Source organism: Protopterus annectens, chromosome 1.part0 (genome assembly GCF_019279795.1).
Source record: "Protopterus annectens isolate FY-2018-M chromosome 1.part0, PAN1.0, whole genome shotgun sequence".
NCBI classification, from domain to species: Eukaryota; Metazoa; Chordata; order Ceratodontiformes; family Protopteridae; genus Protopterus; species Protopterus annectens.
Window position 1 is genome coordinate 708,423,574 of NC_056725.1, and position 10,973 is coordinate 708,434,546.

The 10,973-nt window shown below is 37.9% G+C and overlaps 1 protein-coding gene across 2 annotated transcripts in view; it reads right to left on the reverse strand.

Annotated features, from left to right (window-relative positions):
* Positions 1-2,385, reverse strand: part of LOC122794203 (mitochondrial dynamics protein MID51-like) — a 386,580-nt gene extending 384,195 nt beyond the window's left edge. The window contains exon 1 of one of the 2 annotated variants that reach the window (XM_044062422.1): positions 2,286-2,385. The gene's annotated coding sequence lies outside the window, so the exon portion shown is untranslated. The remainder of the gene's footprint in view (positions 1-2,285) is intronic. The other variant, XM_044062430.1, reaches the window with a different exon arrangement.
* Positions 2,386-10,973: the final 8,588 nt, after the last annotated feature.

The window sequence follows — 10,973 nt, forward strand, 5'->3', positions numbered from 1 at the left end:
CATTTACATTGTCTAACTGTTCTACTTTATTTTTTGCCCTAAAGAATGGTTGACATAATGTTTAAGATATTTACTTTGCAGATGCTAGATACAGAGTTTGATTCTCATGTTTAGTGACTGCCTCATTTATTTACTTATCTATCATTTGTTAACCAGGAAAGTCAGACTTGGAATGAAGCCAATTTTCAGCGAAGGCCCAGGGAGAAGTGCTCCAAACATGTCTTTGTAACGTGGGAGGAAACCAGAGCACCCGGAGGAAACCCACACGAATGCAGGGAGGACATGCAGACTCCACACAAAAGGCACTCCAGTCGAGAATCGAACTGGAGAACCTCTTGCTGTGAAGCAACAACACTACTGCTGCCCCACTGTGCCATCCATTACTGGCTAGATATACAATATTCTGCAAACTGACTGCCTATTTACCTGTGACTAACTCAGTAATAGGCTTAGAATGTGTAATATAGTCTACACATGGTGCACTTCAGCAATATTTTTTTGCAGTACCTTCATTACAGCTTCCAGCAACTGCAAACATTGTATGCATTACTGACAGCGATGTTCAGAACCAGATGATCATCCTACATTATATAGTCATGGTTGCATATTACTGCAATGCAGTGTTCTCTGCAAGACTGGATTGTAAAGGATTTCAGTATTTAGTTAAAAACTGACACTCTGGCATTTAGCACAAAGGACTAAGGCTCCAACTTGTTAATGAGATGCTTCTTGTGGCAAGGGTGCAGGATTTGAATCTTTCCTATGGTGTGGCACTGAGCAAGTGACTTAACCAGACAGTGTTCTGCAGCAATTGGGAATCTGAGCTAGGCTCCTTAATGGCTAGTAACTATGAAACAGTTGTCAGCCATCCCATGTTGCATAGCTGATCTAGTTCAAGACATGTTAAAGGCATCACCACCAGGACATATTTCTTTTAAGGTAACATAGGCAATTTATTCTTCAAGGGTATCAGGCACTGCATTTATAGATGGAAGCACTGAAATGCAAAGTTGTTCACCAGCAGCAATCGCTGAATCAGCAATAGTTCTCATTAAAGTGCAATTATTCAGCTGAGTTTTACTTTGGCACAGATTGTGCATATTGACTTTGCGTATGTTATCAGGTGGTTAATTTTTATTTTCTCAAATGCTTTTCTATTTAAACTGCTACACCTGGATGGACCTTATGATGCTAGTGATCTTTACATTGTTTCATGTAGTTCAGTCAATGCCAACAATAAAGTACGTGTAATTTATTTATTCATCCTTACAATGGGTGTACACAAATCAACAAGTGGTAATAACTGCTGGTGAAAGAGGGCCTCTCTCCTTATGCTGATATCTTGTCATTTTTAAACTGTTTTTAATCTGGTTTTGCAGGACTACTGTGTGTGTGTGTGTGTGTGTGGAAATAAGTTGGAATATTTGTCTGTAAAACAAATTTGAAATAGGTCACTTTGGTCATTATTACTTTTTTGACAAAGACATCATGGGAGGATGCTGCCAACAATGTAGCTATAACTGATGGGTTTGGGGAATGTCTGTGGATATAGATGTACATGTAATACGCCACTGGCCAGATGCATTTTCAATGAATGAGAGTTTCAAGAGAAGAAAAGGTTACTGTTACCAAGTCTGTTTTCCATGTGAAACTGTTTTGTTTAGCAAATAGCCATCCATGTTTTTGTTACATCTGAAATAAGGTTTGGAATCACATCTCTGCAATCACTGCAACATGAAAGAAGAAAACAGTGTGCACATTAAACTACTTCACCAGTGTTTATGGTAATTAAGTAGAAACAGCCAAGTAATGAGAAACTTAAATGGTTGTCTGTGTCTCTGTCCGTGTGTGGAGAGGGGCTTGTCCACTACCCTGTCTACAGCCTCAACTGATCATAACCTAATTTATAGTGCACAGACATCTCCAGTTTTAAAGTACAGCAGTTTCTGCATGAACAAGAGTCAGCTTTCAGTTTTAGAAAGTGTACAAAGATGCTTCACAAAGAGCTTCTGCAGCATCAAATATTTGTCCTATAAAGAAAGATGTATGGTGTTGATTACTACCGCTACATTCAGGGCAAAATACTGTTGTCCTACAAGGTACTTTGGCATTCTTTTTACAGGAGAGTTTAATGTAAAACTAAACCAGATGCAAGTTTCCTTGAGGCATAACCACTAAAATTAATTTGCACCATAAGTGAAAACTACTTCAAGACAAACTTCATTACTTTGAAAACTCCAGCATTATGAAATAACTCCTGTAAGAATTAGAACAAATAATCTTACCTTATTTAAATAAAAGTTTAGGATAACCAGGTTGGGAATTTGGTTTAATCCCCAAATGGTGGAATCTCTTCCTTGATGGTCCTTCACCCTGAACACTCAACCTAGGATTTACATAAGTATATATAAATATGCATCATACCAATATATTCACTGATATTACATACATATGCACAGACACAAAGATATTTAAGTCAATAGCTATATACAGTTATAAAAATAGTGCATATATACTACATGTGTGGGTATACAAACAAGTGAGAGAGTGTATGTATGGGTCCCTATCAGATTACCAAAGTTTCAAAACTTCATCAAACGGTCAAGACCAAATTATCAAAGTTTTGAAACTTTGAAAGGCTTGGATGAAGATGGCTGTACAGCGCAGAATGGGAATGTTACCGTTTTCATCATTGCAGTGCGATCTCAGAGTTGGTGTCTTTAATAAGCAGGGGTGTAGACAAAAAACTAAATGTTGCTTTTACTTGTTTTTTTTATTTTAGTTTTGAAGTTTCAAAACTTTGATCATGGTCTCAGTCTTCGTATGAAGTTCGAAGTTTTGAAACTTTGGTAATCTGATAGGGACCCATTTGTATATAAATGTGTATGCATACACAAATCAAACTCAACATCTACAGACACCACTCCGCTCAGTCAAAACAGGAATCACATTACACTTTTCATCAATTACTTTTTTCTTTCAGGAGACACTTTTGCACTTTGGATGGTGCCAGTGAAAAATGTTTTAAGATGTGTAGTTATATTTGTTTTTACATACTTTAAGCATATATAATTGGTGTCTGCGCTTACATCATGCAATGTATGTTTCTGTCCGCTTGGACATTCTAATACCATCATGCCCCCCCACCCCCACCCCAAGTATCAAACATTCATGCCAGGTTTACCGGCTACTCTAACCTCCCCAATCTTACTCCATTTTTGCTGGGGCCGGTTGTGGATCTTAAGGGTGTCTCCCCTGAGGATTCAGCTCACCTGTTCTTCAGTCCAGGGTTTTTTTTTTTTTTTTTTTTTTTTAAAGGGACCTACCACTTTCCTTTCATGACCCACCATGCTCACCATTTACTTCAGAGAGCAACTCCCCTCTCTGAATCATGCCCCTCGCTTAGGGAGCATATCAACGAGCAGCCTCCTACCCTTCCCTGGCACTCCCTCCATCAGTAGTCTGAGCTACAAATCGAACCCAGGGTGGCTGGGCCATAGTTGGGCTTTATCCCTATACAACAGAGGAGCAACCATTTTGGAATGGGTTTTGTACAATTTCAAGGTTGAGTAAGACTTGAAACACTGGGACAAGGAGATTTTTTACTTAACCCTAATAATGGTACAACTTAGCAATAACCAACAATTGCGTGTGGTTATCAAGATTAACTCACAGTTGGTGTGGTTTCATTTCAAGGGTAATGCCACCATCGTCAACCAAAGCCAACCATTACTCCTGTAATACCCACATTTAGTAGCGGATTATTGCTACTATATAATGACAATTAATAAATTGCTTATATCCAAGAAAGAAATTGCTTACTTTTCTTACATAAGGTCTTTGTATAACTTACTGTGTTAGTGTCCTTCTGTATTCTTTGTACTTTTGTATATATGCACATTTACAATACACCAGTACCTTGCTAGGGAGCTGCCGTGACAGACAGCATTCTCTCAGTTTTTCAAGACAGTTCTCCTCCAACATATCAGAAGAGAGTCTGGCCACTCAACTATGGTTTAACAACTTGACTTCTTTTAGGATGTGCTCAATTTACAAGAGGCATGCTGACTGCGATATAAATCAGCGTGAACATTTTAGAATATTAAAATTACATTTTACTGTATAACCAAACGCAATATATTTTAGTGATGTAGGGCAGGGTGGCATGTTCCACTGAAGAACCACTTTTTAAAAAAAAGTTTGTTTTTTTAATTGATCCAGTGTGGATGGAAGTTATGATGACAAGTTACTTTCATAGGAATTACGAACTATATTTAGAAAATAGTGCTCCTGAATGTTTTAAATGTGAATAGTCAAATTTCACACACAATCAGGCTTATATTTGTGCAAACAAACTTAATAAAAATGAGAACATACACCAAAACTATTCAGAGACACAGATCAATCCCACTGGGAAACTGTTTACCAGCTCTGAATTCCTGTCAGTGAATACTGAACCAAAACACTGCAGTTTGGCAGTTCTTCAGCTTTACTTTTCCTAACCTATGACTGGTGAGGATAGGAAAAAAATAGGGTTGCCTAGCAGTGCTTATTTTATTAGACATTTTGAGGATATACTACCGGAAAAATGTAAAGCAGAAATGACACAGATCCACCCATATAGCTACTTCGACAGCTCGTACAACAGACATATGCTGTGAACTGATAAATGTTTAAAACAGTTTCATGTTGCCAAGCAAAAAGAATGAATGAATGCTGCATGCAAGAGTTTCTCTTCTCAGTCACTCTATTCACATTTGTCTTGGTTCTCTCCACACTACGTTTGCTGCTATAAAGCATAGGTCTCAACCTCTTAAGTGGCCAATGTGGAACACAGACCCTAACAATGTGTGACAAATGGTCAAAATGTGGAACACCTATTTGCTTGGTAGAATTAACATTCAATACCACACTTCTCAGATCCAAAAACCTTTGATACAAAAACACATTTCAGTTCTGCTTTAAATACAGCTTATTGGCATCAATAATCCAATTAACTTAACCATTAAGTAATTATAAAAATCTTTTTAAACAGAAAGAGTTCTGTTTACCTTAACTCTACTTTGAAGCCCTGTTGTTCACTACCCTCTGTAAATTATGCTAGAGAATATGATAATAGATAATTTTGATGTTACAACTTTCTATAAAAGAATTCTATTCTTCTTTAAATCTCCTACCAAATAACCCCCAAAAACATTGCTTGTATAAAAACCATTGTTGCATACAACAAGCTACTAAGAATGAAAGATAAACTCTAACCTGCCTAATAAAGACCTTCGTACACCCAAAATAAAATCCATGCATTGCCTCAAATTAAATCAGGAATCATTTGTGGTTAATAAACGCCTGTTGCTGACTGTGCTCTTCTTAAAAAGTTACTTGACACATAATTTATCTCTTCTATGTCTGAGTAAGCACACAACACACAACGGTCCATAGCTCTCAACCTTTCATCACCAAAATGAGGAACATTTTTTTTTTACACTAGCACTCATAATCTGGAACAAATGGGGAAAATGTGGAACACATACTAACAGCTTACTATTAACTTCATCTAGGAAGGTCATAGGATGGTTAAAATATGCTGCAGAATTTATAAAAACAGTAGTATAAATAAACACAATTACAATGCGAACACCTATTTTTAAAATCCCAAACACCAGAATAAAGCATTTGAAGCTTATTTAAATTTCATGGTAACCAGTGTCACTCAGGAAAATACACTTTTTGTGAGACATCAATGTATTATTTTGTTAGTCTTAGTAATAGTTTGTCCTTGGAATATGTGGGCTTATACTGTCCATTTCATCACCCCATGTATTTACCTTTCCTGGCAGGCACTGGGCAGGCTCCGACTCCCATCTTCTAAGACTTCTCTCCCCTGGCCCTGATGTCTTCAGGATCTGGACTGGATTCTCTCTGCAACTGGCTGGCACCACTCCTTCCTTTAATCCGACCGACATAGTACTGACTCAACTTCGACGACTCCCAACACAATGAACAACGATCAAAATGGCAGCAAAGCAAAATTCCCAGACTCCTGGAAGCCCTTTTCAAGCCATTAATTTGGTGGTCTGCATTTGGCTCCGTTCTCCGCATATTCTCTACTTGATTGAGCCAATCAAATTAAAAACTGCAGAGCATAGCCAACTATGCATTGGTTTGTATACCGCAATGCCAATTGGCAGTAATTGCGGTACACAAACCGATCAAAAGCCTTGTAGCAGAGCCACAGCTGTTCAATGCGGAACAGCGTCTTCATTAAATTTACGCATAATCGGATGCTCTGCTATAAAGTGCAATACAAAATGTCACAGGTCTGCTCTAATGACCCCTCCCCACCACTACCACTAAAGTAGTTTGGGTAACTCTGAACAATGCCCATTTAACACTTGTTTAAAATATGCATTCTACATAATAAAATATAAAGTAGAATGTTACTCCATTCAAGTAAGTACTACAATGCAAAATGCTCCTTCTGGAATTCGGTTTAAAAAGCCCACACACACACACACACACACACACACACACACACACACACACACACACACACACACACACAATTTGCAATCATGTACAGTGGATATAAAAAGTGTACACACCCCTGTTAAAATGCCAAGTTTTTGTGATATAAAAAAATGAGACCACAATAAGTAATTTCAAAACTTTTCCTAAATTTAATGTGACCTATAACCTGTACAATTCAATTGAAAAACAAATCTGTTGGGGGGGGGGTTATAAAAAATAAAAAAACATACAATAAGCTGGTTGCATAAGTGTGCACACCCTTAAACTAATACTTTGGTGAAGCACCTTTTGTTTTTAATTACAATGTTCAGTCTTCTTGGGTACACACCTGCCATCAATTAAAGTGACTCTGATTAACCCCAAATAAAGTTCAGCTGTCCTAGTAGGATTTTCCTCACATTTACTCAGTTGCCTGCTACAGCAAAAGGCATAGTTCAGAGAGAGCTTACACGGTATCAAAGGGATCCCATTGTTGAAAGATTAAAGGAAAAGGACATTTTTATAGGCATGCTACCATGCACAAAGTGCAGTCAATGTCAATTCATTGAACCGAGTAGCAATTTTATTCATCCTGATACACATCAAACAAACATTCAAAGTAGAGGCTAACTGCAATAGTAGAAATGTTATATATTTAGCAGTTTGCCAAGTATGTTTTTCGTTTTATGTGGGAAAGACGAATAGGGAACTTAGGTTCCGTATTCGTGAGCATCTTTTGCACATTAAAAAAGATAAACCCACAAATGCTTTAGCCAGGCATGTAGTTAAGAATGGACAGTCACATTTATTTAAATTCCAAGTAATGGAACAGGTTTCATCTAGTGAAAGAGGTGGTGACTTGATAAATAATACAGAGACTTCTGAAACCAGATGAATAATTAGGCTGAGGGCTGACAGAGGGAAAGTTCTTAATGAAAGAATACCTATGAAACCTATTTTGAAGAATAGGCCCCTTTTAAATGAAATATCCAGGATGCATATATTTGGATATATTTTTATATGAGATTCTTTATAAAAGATGTTTGTATTAATGTTTTTATTATTTTCTATCATTTATTATGCTGAGTTTTTAACCCATGAAATTTAATAGATGCACTTAGAAGTATATACAACAAGGATATATATGCTGATTTTAGTCTTCGATTGATTGCAGTTAATTGTTAAACATATTTATATGGTATCACAGCTATACATTTTTATGGTCTGATGAGGTTATGTGATACAATCATGAAAGTGCTAACCTTGTTTTATCGGAGCTCTATGGAAGATTAAAGCTGGTTTTACTTCAACTTGGATGGACTGAGATTTATTTGCCTATGGTTGGAGTATTGGTCTTCTTACTGTGTAGTACTTACTTGTGTTTCTAGCCAAATACTTCATTTATACACCTAGCAGTACTTTGCCTCTTTGGAATATTGTTTCTTATATGTAGCAACTATTTTTCTATTTACAGAGAAGGCTGAGTTACAAATGACTAACAATGTAGGAAGACCAGTCATAAACATATAATTACACAGGACAACGATAAAACTGTCTGCACTCCAACTCAGATATGTATTTTTTTTCCGATCACCTGACCAACTAGTGTTTAATTATACATATAAATTTTATGTTAAAAAAAAAAAAAAAAAAAAAATCACCTCAAGCTAGGCCACCAACTAATCCCTCCACTACAGCAACCACTACACAACAGCCCTCACAATTAATGACATAGCAACAAAACATAAAGCTCAAAATGGCTTTCAGACCCCCGAAACAAACTTCTCAAAATCCTCCAAGACTGCTTGCCAGTCCTCTCCTGCAATGACTAGAAGCAGCAATCAATATACATGCCACTAACCTATTACCACTTCAAAATAGACTACTCCCTCTTGCTATGTCTCCATATACCAAACTGGAACAAATGGCCAACAAAACATAAGCACTACTTTATCTCAGAGATGTGATATGGAAATCATGGACAGAATACAATATAACCAAGACTAGTGGAAAAGTATGTGAAACGTATGTAAGCCTACACAACCAGACAAGAAAGGCAATATTTCTTCCAAACTACAAATCTTCTGTCTTTACCAGCCAAAAAAAAAAGTATGGTCTCGACACACAGAACAAAACATGCCCATCCTTCTATTTGCCATTTGTTAACTGGGTTGGTCTGGCTGGGCAGACGCCCTTTTTCAGCACAGACACAAGGAGAAAAGCTCTAGTTACAGCAATGAGTTTTTTTATATAATCATTTAAAGTATACAATCCTGTGGAGATGCATACAGCAAAAACAAATTAATTTTATACAGTGTTAGACAACTTGTATCTATGTTTATATTTTCTTCTATGTGCCTTACAAAATACAGATTCATCATAATCGTAGTTGAGACAGGAAATTTGCTAACCTAAATGTAAGTGAAGTAAGGTATACAGGTGCAAGGAGGAGGGGTCAAGGCAGAAGACAAAGGAAAAGGGAAGGTAGGTTAATAGAATGCAAGAGGAGGGGGAGAATATAAGGTAGAAATATAACGTAATGATAGGAGTATTGTGGGATGGGAAGGTCAGCGAGCAGGAAAATCTAAAATAGAAGAAGGAATAGGTAACTAAGAGATAATGGTAGAAAGAAGGGGATGGGATGTGGCAGAGTTCAAGTAGGATCTTTACAGGGGCAGTTTCAGGAGTTAAGCAGATATTCCTTTACAGCAAGTTTGAAGTTGCAAGGGCTTTGGATGGTTCTGATATGGAGAGGAAGTTGGTTCCACGTGGAACTAACTGAGTAACTATATAACAGTTTTCCTATAGATTTATTTGGTTTTGTGATTTGAACGAGGTGCTTATTGAAGCTTCAAGGTTCCCAGTTGGGGGCATAAGGAGAGATGAGGGCTGCTATAGATGGACAGGCTGTAGATTAATGTAGGATACTATGACTCAGAAGCAGCTGAGGTAGAAGGAACTGATTTTGGAATTCTAACCAGTGAAGTTTTTGTAAGTAGAGGCAGTGATGTGAGCGATTGGGGAGATTTGTGGCAAATCTAGCAATTTTGTTGTATGCGAGCGCAAGTTTGGTAGACAAATTTATTTGGAGGTTAGTGAAAATTGGGGTGGCATATAGTAGGGTAGGAAGTAGGTAGGCCTCAGCTAGAGAGACTTTAGATTCTTGGGTTAAGAACTTTGTATTTCTGTATAGCAGTCCTAGTTTCTGGTATGTCTTCTTGACGCAGTTATTGATGTGGATGTCAAATTTAAGTTCATCATCTACGAAAACCCTGAGAACTTTAGTGCAAGACTTGATGTTAATGGTAGTGTTGTTTAGAGAAGTGACCAAGAGAGACTTTGAGGTGTTGGAAGGATTTGGGGAGAAGAGTAGTAGTTTTGTTTTATTGGGGTTAAGTAGAAGTTGATTAGTTGTGAGCCATCTTTCAACTGAGTGGAGGGTGTCTTGGGTGAGGGAAAGTAGATGGGTAGACTGTCAGCGGTTGTGATGACGGTGGAGTCGTCCACATAATGTACAAGTATGGAGAGGGGGGCAGGATTTGTTGAGATTAGTAGCAAAGATGTTAAATAATAGTGTGCCCAGGATGGAGCCTTGGGGCACATCAGTTTGAACAGGGAGGAAAGGTGAAGTTGCAGAGAGACATTTGACTGACTGAGCTCTATTTGAGAACTATGAAGAGAACCAGGATAGAGAAGAGGTAGAGAAATTAAAAGGAGGAGAGTTTGGAGACAAGGAGGTTGTAGAACACAGTGTCTAAAGCTTTAGACAGGTCAAGGAAGAGGCATAATACTAGTTTCTTGTCATTAAGAGATGTAGCGATAGAGTGAGTGCAGGATAGTAATTATGTATTTGTGCTATGATGCGGTCGAAAACCATGTGGTGTACGGGTGAAGAGATTTTTGTCGATGAGATAGGACATGAAATGCTTGTGTACACACTTTTCCAGAATCTTAGAAAGAGGGTATAGAACAGCAATAGGCCTGAAATTGGCGGAGTCAGTGGAGTTACCTCCTTTATGTAAGGGTATAATATAGGACTTATTCCAGATATTAGGGACAGAATGTTCCTGAACTGACCTATTGATAAGTATAGAGACTGGATAGGCAATTGAGGGGGCAACGAGTTTAAGGTATAGAGGAGTTAGGTTGTCAGCAGAAGGAGAGCAAGGTTTTAGTCTATAGAGTAGGGATCTGATGAATGAGGCTGGGACAGGCTTGATAGAGAAAGGAGATTTGAGGGGTGGTGAGGAGTTCCAAGGTAGGTATGTGTTTGGTTTAATTAGGCTTTGTACGGAGTTAATGAAGGAGTTCAGAAGAGTGGCAGTTTCAAGTGGAGAGCTGTTAGGGGATGGGTTTGGAGGAGATGGATTTCCTGGGTGTAAGAGAGTGTGTTGATAGTACTCCAGAATGTTTGAAATTTGAGTGGGGACTTCTTTGTGGGTCAGGATAAAAGGATTTTTTGTCAA